The sequence below is a fragment of the Python bivittatus genome, unplaced genomic scaffold, assembly GCF_059951505.1.
Source record: "Python bivittatus isolate LINGU-HERP-01145 unplaced genomic scaffold, Pbiv_v1 ctg000610_np1212, whole genome shotgun sequence".
NCBI classification, from domain to species: Eukaryota; Metazoa; Chordata; class Lepidosauria; order Squamata; family Pythonidae; genus Python; species Python bivittatus.
In genome coordinates this window covers 58,806,659-58,818,914 of record NW_028277088.1, presented here as the reverse complement: position 1 = coordinate 58,818,914, position 12,256 = coordinate 58,806,659, and positions in this window count along the sequence as shown.

Genomic DNA, 12,256 nt, shown 5'->3' with positions numbered 1-12,256 from the left:
TTGGAAGGTGTTTATTTTCTTCTAATTTTCTTATCTTTAAAACATTTGTAGCATTAGCCATCACAAAGCTACAGTATATACTAGGCATTTGAAATCTTTTGACAGTTTTTTTTTTATGGATTTGACTGCTACATCTTGTGAATATTTATCATGGTTCATTTCCTAATGCATCATTTGTTTTGGTAAAGAAGATGCTTTTTACTCTATTGATTTACAGGCACATATGATGGAATTATTGTGGAAACTGCCCTGCCTATCAAAACTCAGGGTAACCATTTTTCCCTCATTTGCACACTTATTCACTTCTTTCTTTTACACTTTATCTAATAAAGTTGGTGCGATATCTTTTCTTTAGATGAATTGTATCATTGTCAAAGTGCCAAGAAGTTATGTGTTTTCCACAATGAACGTTTGTTGCAAAAGCCAACTGAGGAATTTTTTTCATAGTTACTTCTTGCTGTAATTTAATGGCTTTTATGAAATATTTTCTATGCCTGTTGCTGTACTGGGGAGTTCCTTCCTTCTTTTATGAGTAATATATTAATATATTAAGTGTATCTGAAAATTGTCATATGTGATGTGGCTGTCAATTTAACTCTAATGTAAAAGCAGTACAAGTGGAGAGTCATCAAAATTTTAAGGACTGATCTACCTAAACAAAAGAGGTAAATATAATTAGTGTAGTGACTGCTTCTTTAGTATTATTTCATGTAGTGAATAATGGCTCTCCATGTAAGAATCCCCTTGTATCTCTCTGGTTTAGTTAAGCCTTTTGCTGAACAGTTATTGGACACACTTAGAGTTTGAAATATACTGTTAAACCCATAAGCAATATAAGTGTTTGTTGGGTCTTAACTGAATAATATTAATCTTTAAACCATTATCTGAGACAAAATATATATTCTTCTGCTTTATACAACAAGCTTTTATTGCAATCAAAAATCAGCTACACCCAAAATAGTAAGACAAGTAAAGTAAAATTAATAACATATGTTCAGACTATTTGTCATTTTGTGCTAGCTGTTGCCATATGTTCAATGTAACCACACAAAATCTGGCTATAGTATTTTAAAAAATTGTTTATTCCTTTATTATTTTTATAAATAACTTAAGGTGGTGAAGATACCTAATACTCCTTCCTCCTCCTGCTTTCCCCACAACAACAATCCTGTGAGGTGATTTGGGCTGAGAGAGTGTGACTGGCCCAAATTGGTAATAAGATGGTTGGATTCTAAAAGTAGAAGGTTGGTATAATATTCATCTTCTTAGGAAAAATTGTAAGCTTTCTTATATAACAATAAGTGTACGTCAAATGGTTACAAAATTAATTTAGTGTTGCACAGCATTCACCCAGTCACATCACTAACACTGTCCAAAAGTCTTGTAAAATAATAACTGAATGCTGTTCAGGTAAAAAGAAACTGGGCTGTTTACTCTAACTGAAGTGGTTCCAGCATGCATTCCGTTTTTATATTCTTCCTAGTTTTATTTTTTATGAGGAGATAGCACCATCTTTATCCCAAATCATAAAATACTCTTGTGTCCAATATCTTTATCAATAGATATATTTTTTGAGAGAGAATTACATATGTAAAATTATACCCCTAATATCTGGGATCTCTTTGTGAGGGCTTCTTTAATGTCTTTTTGGTCACTTTCTGGAGGTTTCCTTGCTTAATGAAGGAATGTAAGAACTTAACACCCCTCCCTTTATCGTCCAGTCTGCATCTGAGTTCCTCTGATATGGTGTTATTAGGGACCAGGATAAAGTTAGGTAAAGAATGTTTCTTTCAAATCAGATTGCCATTCCCTCCCCATCTACCCCCACAATCTTTTTTTCCCATGGGGCAGCTGCTTTTTTTCTTGTAAATTTTCTTTATCTTATTCATAGATGCACTCATCCAAATTAAATTGGGCAGATGATGCTTTCTCTGTCACATCCTATCCTACCATACCTTTACAGTAAAAGAGATGGTATTACAACTAATGAAAGTCTGTTACTGAAATTGCATTCAGGCAAATGTAATACAAAGTCAAATAAAACTGTTTTCCTTATCCTAGGATTATTCCTAGGATTACAGCAACCAGTCAGAAAAAATATAAAATGCATGATCACAAAATGTAACAGGAATATGCATACAAAGAAGCATTTCAGCAAGCATAAGGGAATTCAGTAAATGAAATATGTAAACACTTACAAATTATTAATTTATGTCCATCAGATAGGTAATCAGTTACAAAAATCCATAACATTCTGAATTTATATAATTCCACTTACATAGATATTGATCCTTCACAGGGATTGAATTCTATATGATTTTACGTATGAAATGCATAGCTGTCATCAGCGATCAAGAAATGTAGCAGCTTTTGGAATAATCAGCTTTTGGCAGTTGTTCCAATTTTGTCAAAAATTAAAGTTTCTAGTCACAATGATCAACAGTCTCAGGATATGAACTAGAAAGGAAATATATTTGTGTAACATTCAAAAGTGATCTTATCCATCTAATAAGGACACACTGTAACATCAAAAAAGCTAGTGTCACTCATATCTGTAAAGGAATGTAGAGATGACCTTGGAATGAAGGAACCGTTAAAGGAGGTTGAATGGCAGCTCAGTCCTGGGACAGTGGAAAGCTTGAGAAAAAAACTCAAAATAACCCTGTCTTGGATTTGACTGACAGAGAGAAACTCTGACAGACTTTCAAGACTGATATTATACCCCATAACAATAAAGTAGCATTCCTGAAATCCGGCCTGCCTTGAAGGGCTGAGAGTTCCTAAAGAAAATAGTTATTCTGCACAAAATAAATACCAATTATACAGGAAAATATATAGAAGGAATATACATTCAATTATATTCCTTACCAAAAAATCCTATAGTATTTTGATTATGTACCATCAAGTCAGTACAGGTAATCCTTGGGTTACAGCGGCAATTGGAACTGGAATTTCCATCGCTAAGCAATGCAGTTGTAAAGCACAACATCATGTGACCACACCACTTAGTGACGGCAACTAATTCCAGCAATCCCAGTTGCTATCAAAAACCCAGGACCACATGGATCATTCAGTGAGGACCTCATGTGACCGCAATGTGGGAAGAAGCAGGAGTCCCAGGCAAGCAGCCCAGCAGGTGAGAGTTACGGGGTGTGTGTGTGTGTGTGCTGCGGGTGGGTGCTGCAGCCCCGCCCAGAAGGGAAGGGTCCAGGGCTGTGAGTCTTCCAGGCTGCATGCCACTGCTGTCTGGAGCGATCCTCCCACTGGGCAGCGAGGCGGGGGTGTTTCTGTGGCACCGCCACTGCACATAGCTGGGATGCCTGGATGCAGTTTCTGGTAGCTACTTGGCCAAGGGTTTCCTGCGTAGCAAGGCAGCCGAAGGGGGAGGTGGCAGTGAGGGGCAGGGGTACTCTGCACAGCATGGCTGACAGAGCCCCTGGGCCATATGGCTTGAGGCCAGCCGGGGTCAGCAAGTCCAGCGGAGGGGAGGCGGGCAAGGAAGAAGACAAAGATCAGCTGAAGACCATGACGGCAGGGAGGTGGTCATAAATGCAGGCCAATTGCCAAGTGCCCACATTTTGATCACGTGACCATGGGGGCGCTGTGACAGCCAGAACTTCAAGGACCATTCATAAGTCCATTTTTCAGCACCATGGTAACTTTGAATGGTCACTGAATGAATGGATGTAACCTGAGGACTCCCTGTATTGACTCTTAAATCATCTCCAAGCCTATAGAATTAGGCAACTTCAATTCATTTTGTCTTAAACAGGCTAAATATTAATCTCACAGAAATAAAACATGTCACTGACAAAATAACAGGTTTTGCGAGAGGCATGTCGAGGAATCTAGTGAAAGATGTTACATGCATTTCATTAACTGCATGCCAAACTTTATTTAAAGCCTGAGCAAGCTGGTTTTTTAGTAAATCCACAGGCAAAGTCTGGAAAAAGTGCAGCTGCTTTAAGAGTTGTATTGATTTTAATTAGTTGACTTCTCCAAGCATCTCCACATATTTTCAGGCTCATGCAGAAGCTTAAAAAAAAAAAAAAAAGAGGCTGCTTTAATTAATATTGCCCCAAGAAGATAGAAGAAACAAAGAGAATGGTGACAGAAGTATGTTTACTAACCTGAAAATCCTGCATGTTGAGGCAATGCTCCCTTCTATTTCTCCTTTGAAGATGCTGTTCTAATAAGCAACAAGGTAACCAAACCTGCTATTTTGTTGTTGTTTTGCACAATTTTGTGGCCTTGCCTGTCTGACTTGCAAATTCAGAAACTTCTTTAGAATATTTGCAATTAAGTTTCTTTTTACTAGTTTTGGTGCATAAAAGCCATATTTCAGAACCAGAAACGTAACTGTCCTCCCATCCCTTGCATTTAAATCCATACTTCTATCTTTGCCCAGATCTCCTTAAATTCTCTATAGATGGAACTTTGTTGTTGTACTTTTAGAGGGAGGTACAGTATTTTACCAAGTCTATTATTTATCATCTTCATATCAGCATATGGAATAAAACACGGTTTTAGAAGGTAATGTTTATATCTTTGAACTATTTTCATTTTTTAGAAAAGATTTTTAAAAACTGAAATTTAATTTAAATTTCAAAAAATTCAATTTAAATAAAAATGATTATTTTAAAACAATTGTTCAGTATGTTGACTATACTATAGTATATCAGTGTGTTGACTATATTATAGTATAGTAGTGACTATACTATTCCTTTCTGAGACAGCAACATTATGCCAGGTGCAGAAGAAGAATAAGAAATACTAAATCAAAGAAATTAAAGGCATGAGATAAGAAAAAGAAAAGGCAACATAGATAAAACTAGCTTACCTCCATACCATTCAGTCCTTTCCATATCTTTTTGTCCTTGCAAGCTTTCCTGGCTTCTACTATGTTCATAGAATACTGCCTTCTGTTTTTCAAACTTGGCTTTCACTTCCTGAGGATTTCATCAGCTCCATCGAACCACAACTTTCTTGGTCTTCCCCTTCCAAGATCACTATTCCTTATCAATATTTGTTTTGCAGTTCATTCCTCATTCATTCTCTTTGATCAAACCACCCTAATATACTTCTTTAATACTAATCACTAACTTTGGTATTTAATCCATATTCATACAATCCATTCATTCTTGACATTCTTTTTGTTTTACACTCACACACTTAAGCAACTGCATTCAACTTATTTTTGTGTTTTTCCTGATATACTCAATTCTCACTTCCATCTAACAGGGTGAGCACACTCTTATTTCCAGCTCTTTTTGCTGAATTCAAAAGCATTAATTCCTTGCAGTTGAACACATATTTTTCACTACTTTTTTTTTTTTACTAACAATTGCACATCTCAAAATTTCTCAACCCATTTTCCCATCTCTAGTAGACATTCTATCAAAGTACACAAATGGATCTACTTGATCGAGTTTTTAATTATTTACGTATAACTTGCAATTGTTCCTGCCATTTTCTCTGTCAAACACAAGTACCTTGGTTTTTAATGCATTAATTTTCAGAGTTATACTTCTCATTGGACCATACATTTTCTTTAACATTCACCACAGATCATATGGGTTTTCAGCCACCAAACATTATCTATACATAAAAGTATCCATGCAGTACATTTTCACACCCAGCTACACACCTCTACCATTGCTGCTAGTATTTCTCATACTTTTATCCAAAGATACATTAAACAAACAAGGACATTACATGTCCTTATCTTTTTCTCCACTCAGTGTTGAACTATTCATGAAGTACTCAATTTTTTTCAGGCTAGCTTTACTTCCATCATATACTGCTCATATCACATTTAGCAACCAAACTTCAATTCCATATACAGTACTGTGCAAAAGTTTTAGGCAGGTGTGAAAAAATGCTGTAAAGTAAGAATGCTTTCAAAAATATATATTGCAATTGTTTATGTTTATCAATTTATAAAATGCAAAGTGAGCAAACAGAAGAAAAATCTAAATCAAATCAATATTTGGTGTGACTACCCTTTGGCTTCAAACCAGCATCAATACTTACACTTGCACACTTTGTAGACTTGCACAAAGTCAGGGATCTTGTAGGGTTAGAGTCAGGTGTATGATTAACCAATTATACCAAGCAGGTGCTAATGATCATCAATTTCATATGTAGGTTGAAACACATATCATTAACTGAAACAGCAACAGCTGTGTAGGAGGCTTAAAACTGGGTGAGGAACAGCCAAACTCTGCTACTGTGGTGAGGTTGTGGAAGACAGTTTCATGTCACAGGTCATACACTATGGCAAGACTGAGCACAGCAACAAGACTCAAGGTAGTTATACTGCATCAGCAAGGTCTCTCCCAGGCAAACATTTCAAAGCAGACTGAGGTTTCAGGATGTGCTGTTCAAGCTCTTTTGAAGAAGTACAAAGAGACAGGCAACATTGAGGACTATAGATGCAGTGGTCGGCCAAGGAAACTTACTGCAGCAGATGAAAGACACATCATGCTTACTTCCCTTTGACATCGGAAGATGTCAGCAGTGCCATCAGCACAATACCGGTGGAAACCAGCAGGACCCAGGTACCCCCATCTACTGTTCGGAGAAGTCTGGCCAGAAGTGGTCTTCATGGAAGAATTGCGGCCAAAAAGCCATACCTCCGACGTGGAAACTAAACACTTAGTTGAGCTAAGTGACTCAACTATGTACAAACACATAGGAACTGGGGTGCAGAAAAATGGCAGCAGGTGCACTGGACCGATGAGTCAAAATTCAAAATATTTGGCTATAGCAAGAGGCAGTTTGTTTGCTGAAGGGCTGGAGAGTGGTACAATAATGAGTGTCTGCAGGCAACATGCAGGCAGTGAAGGATGGTGGAGGTTCCTTGCAAGTTTGGGGCTGCATTTCTGCAAATGGAGTTGGAGATTTGGTCAGGATCAATGGTGTCCTCAGTGCTGAGAAATACAGGCAGATACTTATCCATCATGCCATACCATCAGGGAGGCGTGTGATTGGCCCCAAATTTATTCTGCAACAGGACAATAACCCCAAACATACAGCCAATGTCATGAAGAACTATCTTCAGCATAAAGAAGAACAAGGAGTCCTGGAAGTGATGGATTGGCCCCCACAGAGCCCTGATCTCAATGTCATTGAGTCTGTCTGGGATTACATGAAGAGACAGAAGGATTTGAGGCAGCCTACATCCACAGGAGATCTGTGGTTAGTTCTCCAAGATGTTTGGAACAACCTACCTGCCGAGTTCCTTCAAAAACTGTGCAAGTGTACCTAGAAGAATTGATGCTGTTTTGAAGGCAAAGGGTGGTCACACCAAATATTGATTTGATTTAGGTTTTTCTTCTGTTTGCCCACTTTGCATTTTGTAAATTGATAAACATAAACAATTAAACATAAACAATTACAATATATATTTTTGAAAGCATTCTTACTTTACAGCATTTTTTCACACCTGCCTAAAACTTTTGCACAGTACTGTACATGAAAACATTCCATAAATAAGGCCATTCATGCTTTCTCTAGATCAACAAATGTAGAATAAACTCTGTTTCTCACATTCATACAAAATATTTTTTATTAAGAGTAAACAAAGGAAAATTCTGCTTAGGTTGTTTTGATTGTGAACAAAAAAAAGGTTTTAGTTTCATATATTGAGATCAATTTCATTTTTGGTGTACATGAAATATTATATCTGAATGTGAACCTTACTTATTAAGTACTTTGTTTAATCAAGAGGAGAAAGACAGTTGTCTGTCTCAATAGTTCCAGGTTCGGAACCAAGAAAAAATTACTTACAGTAGTTAAATATCTTCTGAGTAGAAACAGTTCTGCTATAAAAGATATAACAGCAGTAGTGATCCATCTTTGATACCTAAAATAGATTAAGTGCTTAAGTGAGAGAAACAAAACAATTTCTAGCAAATTCAGCTTCGATTAGTTTATGATTTTAACTACCTGACACAATGTATTATATTTACCTGATAGGAAGATGAGATTCACTTTCTACCTCAAATGCACTTGAAGCAGGGAGGGTTGTCTTTCATTTACTCAGAAAAATGGAACAGATGTTTAAAACAGTTGGGTAGAAAGAAACAATGGGAGGGTTGGCTACTTGCCCATTGAATGTTAGTCCTTCTTAGAATAGCTAGATAAGGCTTTTCTCTCTTTGCTTTCCTTCCTTATTTTATCTCTTCCTCTGACTTTACCAACAACCTTTGTTCCCGCCTTTCTCTTTCCTTTCAGTTCAGCTATTCTTGCTCCTATCTTTATTTCTATCCTATATTTTTTCTTCCTTTTTGCTGTTTCTGCCAGGAATTCATGTTTATATGTTTATATTTTTAATGAGATAATGGTTTGTGTGTGAATATGATGGAATGTGGGTTTGACTTAGAGAAGTGGGAGGGGAAGGCCAGGCATTACAGAAAAGATAACCGAGTCCTAGAAAAGTAGAAAGCATGACCAAGAAAATGAAAACTATTCTGCCTTGATTGTGTTAGGTATAAGCTGAAGTATAGAGGGGCTTTGATAAGCTTTCAATATTCAGTTATAGTACCCTAACCACATTAAAGTATATTATAAGACTACAAATGACAATTGTTCCTTGAATGCAAGTTCAGCTCTTTGTATAATCAGGACCTATTTCATTTGGGTTCCAGTTCATGTGGGCAGTTGCATATTCAAACAAATGCAGTTCCTCATCATTCTTCCTGTTTTGTGGCAACCAGAACTGGATATGATATTCCAGGTGTGGTGTGACTAGTGCAGCGTACAATAGAATTTTCACTTCCCATTATCTTGACAGTATTCCTCTGTTGATGCAGCCCAATATTGCATTTATTCTTTTGGCAGCTGCAAAACACTCCTGGGTCTTGCTCAATCTGTGGTCAACCAGGAAGCCCAGATCCTTCCTTAAGTACTACTGTAGAGCCAAGTACCACTTACAGTGGGGCAAAAAAGTATTTAGTCAGCCACCAATTGTGCAAGTTAAGTTGTCCCACTTAAAAAGATGAGAGAGGCCTGTAATTTTCATCATAGGTATACCTCAACTATGAGAGACAAAATGGGGAAAAAATCCAGAAAATCACATTGTCTGATTTTTAAAGAATTTATTTGCAAATCATGGTGGAAAATAAGTATTTGGTCACCTACAAACAAGCAAGATGTCTGGCTCTCACAGACCTGTAACTACTTCTTTAAGAGGCTCCTCTGTCCTCCACTCGTTACCTGTAGTAATGGCACCTGTTTGACCTTGTTATCAGTATAAAAGACACCTGTCCACAACCTCAAACAGTCACACTCTAAACTCTACTATGGCCAACACCAAAGAGCTGTTGAAGGACACCAGAAACAAAATTGTAGACCTGCACCAGGCTGGGAAGACTGAATCTGCAATAGGCAAGCAGCTTGGTGTGAAGAAATCAACTGTGGGAGCAATAATTAGAAAATGGAAGACATACAAGACCACTGATAATCTCCCTCGATCTGGGGCTCCATGTAAGATCTCACCCCGTGGGGTCAAAATGATCACAAGAATGGTGAGCAAAAATCCCAGAACCGCACAGGTGGACCTAGTGAATGACCTCCAGAGAACTGGGACCAAAGTAACAAAGGCTACCATCAGTAACACACTACGCCGCCAGGGACTCAAATCCTGCAGTGCCAGACGTGTCCCCCTGCTTAAGCCAGTACATGTCCAGGCCCCTCTGAAGTTTGCTAGAGAGCATTTGGATGATCCAGAAGAGGATTGGGAGAATGTCATATGGTCAGATGAAACCAAAGTAGAGCGTTTTGGTCTAAACCCAACTTGTCGTGTTTGGAGGAGAGAGAATGCTGAGTTGCATCCAAAGAACACCATACCTACTGTGAAGCATGGGGGTGGAAACATCATGCTTTGGGGCTGTTTTTCTGCAAAGGGGCCAGGACGACTGATCCGTGTAAAGGAAAGAATGAATGGGACCATGTATGGTGAGATTTTGAGTGAACACCTCCTTCCATCAGCAAGGGCATTGAAGATGAAACGTGGCTGGGTCTTTCAGCATGACAGTGATCCCAAACACACCGCCCGGGCAATGAAGGAGTGGCTTCGTAAGAAGCATTTCAAGGTCCTGGAGTGGCCTAGCCAGTCTCCAGATCTCAACCCCATGGAAAACCTTTGGAGGGAGTTGAAAGTCCGTGTTGCCCAGTGACAGCCCCAAAACATCACTGCTCTAGAGGAGATCTGCATGGAGGAATGGGCCAAAATACCAGCAACAGCGTGTGAAAACCTTGTGAAGACTTACAGAAAACGTTTGACCTCTGTCATTGCCAACAAAGGATATTTAACAAAGTATTGAGATGAACTTTTGATATTGACCAAATACTTATTTTCCACCATGATTTGCAAATAAATTCTTTAAAAATCAGACAATGTGATTTTCTGGATTTTTTCCCCCATTTTGTCTCTCATAGTTGAGGTATACCTATGATGAAAATTACAGGCCTCTCTCATCTTTTTAAGTGGGAGAACTTGCACGATTGGTGGCTGACTAAATACTTTTTTGCCCCACTGTATCTGGTAACTGTGCGTTTGGTTTTTCCTGCCTAAGAGCAAAACCTTATATTTCTCGCCATTGAACTGCATGTTGTTGGACAGAGCCTAATGTTCAAATCTATAAAGATCCTCTTGAAGGTTAAATCTCCTCTTCTGTTGTGTCCCCCCACCCATCTGCTGCCATCTCTCCAGCCAAGCTTTCCTTCCACAGTGTGTGTTTTCCTGCCCAGCACCTCTGCAAGCCTCGCCCCCCCCCCCCAAGCACCTGCATCACACCGGCACTTTGCCTGCCAATTGCATGGGCATTTTCTTCCTTTGCTGAAGCCACACATGAAAAAAAGTAACTTTACAACTAATCCTCGCATTTACAACTTTCAGGTCTGTAAAGAAAAAAGGAAAGCTGTAGTAAGATCATAAGCACAGTCACAGCTTCACTTAGCAACTGCTTCACTTAATGACTGAGTTGCCAGTTCCAATTGTGGTTGCTAAATGAGGGCTACCTCATTTTCCCTGTACCTTTTCCCCTGTGGGACTCCTCATATCTGTGGAAGTCTGAGCTTTTCTTCTTGTTGTCCCCGGAAGACTGGGCAAAAACCCTTCTCTAGATGTTTATAATTGTTTGCACAGCTCCAGCAACAGTGTCTATGTATTCTTGGTCCTCCAAATTATGTGGTACCAGCCATCCTCCTCTTGGGGTCCTGTTTTCTTTGTAGTAGTCTCTTCCTTCCTGTGCTGTTTTTGGAGACTTTCTTCTGCATGGTCCAGAAATTTCTTAAATTCCCTTGTGCTGTGAAATTAATGATTTTCCATCATATACAGTATTCTTATTGCCTGTTGATATCTGTGAAAGCATTCTGCCAATTCTCTGTTTGTTATATGTAGTGGTTTTTACACTACAAGCAGGAGAATTATCAATGCACCTTCCATAAATATGTGAGTTTATACTTTTCTTTCTTGAATGATAAGATGCCGCCAGACTCTTTCCCAGGAATTAAATTTCTTCTCTCTGGCTTTGATCGGATGAAGTCTTTCTGTTAACCAAATTTTTAAAAAAGCCAGAGACAAGATGGGGGGGGGGGGGGAGCAGCAACAGCAGCAGCATGAGAATGTACTAACACAGCTTTTCATACACCATTGTTCTTCTTTCATGATTTGGCCTTTTTTGGTTAGATCATGAATGTTCTTGTTTTAGTTGTCCAGTTTCTATATTGAGTTTATGTTTATGAGATTGTAGGTTCCCTGTCATTCAATTATTCTTTTGCTTTTTGGATGGTCTCTTCCTTGTCTGCTGGAGGATTGTGATGATTTGGTCATTTATTAGTATTTTTAGGTCTGTCTTAACCACCTTAAGATGGTTCTGTTTCTGTGTCCTTTTTTTGTCAGAAGTATAATTGTCTCCAATACATGTTGTTGGTTCTCTTTGCTTAGTCCACTTGTTTTGAGTGATGCTTCTTAGGGTGGCAAAGAAGTTGATTGGCATTTCCTGTGTTATAGTTTAGTCCTTTCTGGAAGATGCTGTCCCAGATCTACCTTAGAACACAGCATATTCCAGAAGAAAATATACAGCAGACAAACTTCAGAATACTCCAAATGACATTTCCATAGGTTTTACCTCTACCTTGGAAAGCATCTTGTATATTTTGTAATTATATTATTGGTCTGCAGAGTTTATAAGTACTGATTTGTTAAAGACAACTTGTTGAAATATTTGAATACGAAAATGTACGCACA